The 4071-nt window shown below is 34.3% G+C and overlaps 1 non-coding gene across 1 annotated transcript; it reads right to left on the bottom strand.

Annotated features, from left to right (window-relative positions):
* Positions 1-833: 833 nt before the first annotated feature.
* On the bottom strand, positions 834-940 carry LOC131513238 (U6 spliceosomal RNA). The gene has a single exon (XR_009262471.1). It is a non-coding gene; the product is annotated as a U6 spliceosomal RNA (small nuclear RNA).
* Between the last annotated feature and the right edge of the window lie 3131 nt (positions 941-4071).

The raw sequence follows: 4071 nt of genomic DNA, 5'->3' as shown, positions 1-4071 counted from the left end.
TTATATGTCAAAAACATAAACATATCTTAAAAACATCCTTTTTTGACTTGTTTCCACACCCCAAAGAGAACTTGAATGATGACACAGTTGGTGGATAAATTGTTACTTTCCCTCCCTTGTCCTTTGAAATGACCATTTAGATTTTGATACTTTGTTGATAATTAGCCTGGATATTTGTAAATCCTCCCCGCACCTCCGCACCTCCCCATTTCAGCCTCTCCTTTATCTCAGGAAAATTTCTTTAAGCTTATTTTTCCTTCTGTTACAATTGATCGTTTTGTTTTGTTGTGTTTTTTTTTTTCCTGTATCCAAGAATAATTAACATACAGTGTTATATTAGTTTCAGGTGTATAATAAAATGATTCAACAATTCTATACATTTCTCAGTCCTCATCAAGATAATGCACTTTTTAAAAAATTACTTAATTAATTTATTTATTTTGAAAGAGAGAGAGCAAGCATGCACACATACATGCAGGGAATGGGAGGAGCAGAGAGAGAGAGAGAGAGAGAGAGAGAGAGAATCCCAAGCAGACTCCATGCTCAGCATGGACTCCATGCTCAGACTCGGGCTTCATCCTACAGCCACGAGATCATGACCTGAGCTGAAATCAAGAGCTGGATGCTTAACCAACTGAGCCACCCAGGCGCCCTTCACATCTTCTTTATCCATTCATCTGTGGATGGACACTTAGGCTGTTTCCAAATCTTGGCTATTGTAAATGCTGCAATAAACGAAGAAGTGCTGTATCTTCTTGCATTGGTATTTTTAATTTCTTTGGGTAAATACCTAGGAGTGGAATTACTGACTCATATGGCAATTCTATTTCTAGAAAACTATGGAACACTTCATGAATGTGCATGTTATCCTTGTGCAGGGGCCATGCTAATGTCCTCTGTATTGTTCCAATTTTAGTATATGTGCTGCTGAAGCGAGCACTGTTGTTTTCTTTCTTTTTTTCAATTGTTTACTCCTCAAACTGGTTGAGCTGCATCACTTCCCTTAGGTAGAGGTCACATGTTCTCTTAGCTTTCATCTTTAGTCTCCCTTTTTGCCACACTCTGGGAGGATTTTGCTTACCATCACTGATTTAATTCTCAATAGTAGTAATTCTCCTTATTACTGCATCCATTTTTTTTTAATCTGTCAGTCCATTACAAGAGTTTATTTTGTCCTTTGCACTACTTTTTTACAATTTTGGATTATTTTATTTCAGTGTGAACTGTCCTTCCCCACCCCCTGCCAAGGCATTGTATAATAACATCCTGATTAAACTTTGTACTAGCAGGTTCTCTTTTCATTATTTTTATAAAATAAATTCTATAAAAAATTCAGCAGATGTTCATAGCTTCTGCTAGTAGTAGTGGTATTACTATTTTCTATTGGTTAATTACATTTTGGATTAACCAAATGTTTTATCATTTTCATTATCATTATCATTATCTTTTCATTATCATTATCATTATCAGCTTTATCATTTTCAAAGAGAATTTTTTTAAACTCTAATTTACTCTTTGGTTGCTCATTAGACTTTTATGATTACAGATTGTTTTGTCATTGCCCAACTATCAGTGACTTCTCGTTTCACAGTAATAGAGTTGAATCCAAATCCCCTCCAAAGAAATCTACAATATGGCTACACCCCTATTTACAAATTTGCTGCCTTCTCCTACTCTGCACGGAACCTCCGGGCTAACTATAGAGCCATTAACTGTCACCTAAGGTCATACCAAAAAGTTATCCCCCTGCTAGTTTTTACAGATTTTTTTATCCAGACCTGAAATGTACCACCTGTCTCTACCTCCCAACTTTTAAAATCCACAAGCATGTATCTCAAAGATATATCCTTCAAACAGCTTTTTCTGATTCTTCCACTTGAGTATCTTTGTGCTTCTCTTATGAGACTTCTTACCTTGTGTCATATATTATGGTTGTCTGTGACATCTATTAGCATTACTACGATTGTAAGATTTTCTTATGGAGAAGGTTACTTTTAGACCCTATACATCTTCAGGGAAAAAAAAGAACAGTAGAATATACAACATGCTGATTTTTCAATACATATTTGTGGCATGTAATGGAACAGTTTTTTTGGTCTTCAAAATATTTCAGTAACTGTGCAAGGCTTACTAAGTAAAGATAAATCCTTAATATAGTATTAACTGATCTCACCCTCTTGTTTCCAGAGTTCAACCATGATTTACCTTTTTTTTTTTAATTTGCCCATTACTCATACTCCAGACAAATTATGAGAAACTTGCTGATTCTAGAACAGCAGGTGTTCATAGCTGCTGCTAGGAGTAGGGGTATTAACACATTTTCCCATTTTCATGTGTTTACTCACGTGTTCTTGTCTTAGAACATCTTTACAGTGGACAAAATAATTCCATTATTTAGTGACGAGATTAAATCCCCTTTTCTTCACTTATGGTTTCATTATTTACCTCCTTCTTGAGTAATTCTCCCTTTTCAACTTCCTCTGGTTTTTCATTCACAATATATATCACGTTTGGGTTTGTATTACTATCAATATATATCACGTTTGGGTTTGTATTACTATCAGTTCAGTCTGTTGTTTAATTTCGACTCTCATATAAGCATTACAAGTAACAGAACTGAGTTTTTTCACTTTTGTAGCCTTCTCAGAATACAATTCATGGTTTTGCATATATGAAAGATACCAAATAACTATATTTTGAGTTTATTTTGAGTACAGAAGAAATATATGAATAAATGGCAAAACAATGCTATTCCAAAAAAAAATTCTGTATGTGAAAATTAATTGAAATACAGGTGCCTAGGTGGCTCAGTCGTTTAAGTGTCCGATTTCAACTGAGGTGATGATCTCACGGTTCATGAGTTTGAGCCGCATTGGGCTCTGTTGACAGTGGGGAGCCAGGAGCCTGCTTCCGATTCTGTGTCTCCCTCTCTCTGTCCCTACCCCGTTCGTGCTCTCTCTCTCTCTCTGTCTCAAAAATAAACAAAAAAATAAAAAAATTGAAATATAATAATTAAAAGAATTACCTACAATTTAAAATAGTCTAATGAATATAATATGATTTGCATAAAAGATGATATTTCTATCCACCCATATACTCTTCTTTTGTCCTTTCAAAGAGTCTGTAGAATGTTGCACCTGGTTAAATTTTGTTTTATAACTGCAAAGCTCTACATCAATGTATATGAAAAGCTCTAGCTCTTGTACTAGGTATAACCAATAGATTCTTCTGTTGTCAGTGCAAGATTTTAATGCTACCAGTTTCTCGTGGCATGGATACAGAGTAATAGTTAAGGACATACATGCCTTTTATTAATCATCCACAGGATGAATCTTGCTAGATTAAAACACTATTCTTTTTTTCCATTACTAGTCTACACTATTTTTAACCTTTTTATCTTTTAGTACCCAAACAATTGGAAGACAAAAACTTTCTTTCTTCCATGAAAGAACGTAAGTTCTAATTATAGCCAAACAAGTGTGGTCTTCAAAAGGATAAATTTTTCCTTATTCCAGTCATCAAAAACACCATAAAACTCTACAGGGGATTCGGATTATATGTGTGTGTGTGTGTGTGTGTGTGTGTGTGTGTGTGTATAACACATATATATGTATTTGTGAATATATATTTATATATGAATTGTGAATATATATATTCATATATATCATGGCATCTGATGATGGCCAAGACATAATAGAGTCATAATTCCCAACGATTTAATTTGTCTATTTTGATGTTGCCGATTAACCATACAAACTGCTATTTGAAGTACACTGGTTGTGCATTGTGCATTTTATATTTTTGTCATTGCTATTGATCCCCAAAGTAAACTCTTCGTATATAATAGTCCTATTCATCTTTGCATTTTCAGAACATGAGTAATATGTAGTTTATAGTGTTGGAGACAGTTTTATGGAGAGTTTTATAATATATGTGAAAATCTTCACATATGCTATAGGTCATCCAGAGGAATTCTATCAAGAAACCTACATCATAAAGGCACCAACAGATGATAAGTCAAAGGAAGAAAAAATTGGGCTCAAACCCACTCAATGTTTGCGGCAAATCTTC

This window comes from Neofelis nebulosa, chromosome 5, assembly GCF_028018385.1.
Source record: "Neofelis nebulosa isolate mNeoNeb1 chromosome 5, mNeoNeb1.pri, whole genome shotgun sequence".
In the NCBI taxonomy this organism is placed as follows: Eukaryota; Metazoa; Chordata; class Mammalia; order Carnivora; family Felidae; genus Neofelis; species Neofelis nebulosa.
Note: the sequence above shows the minus strand (reverse complement) of the source record. Positions and strands in the feature narration are given on the sequence as shown.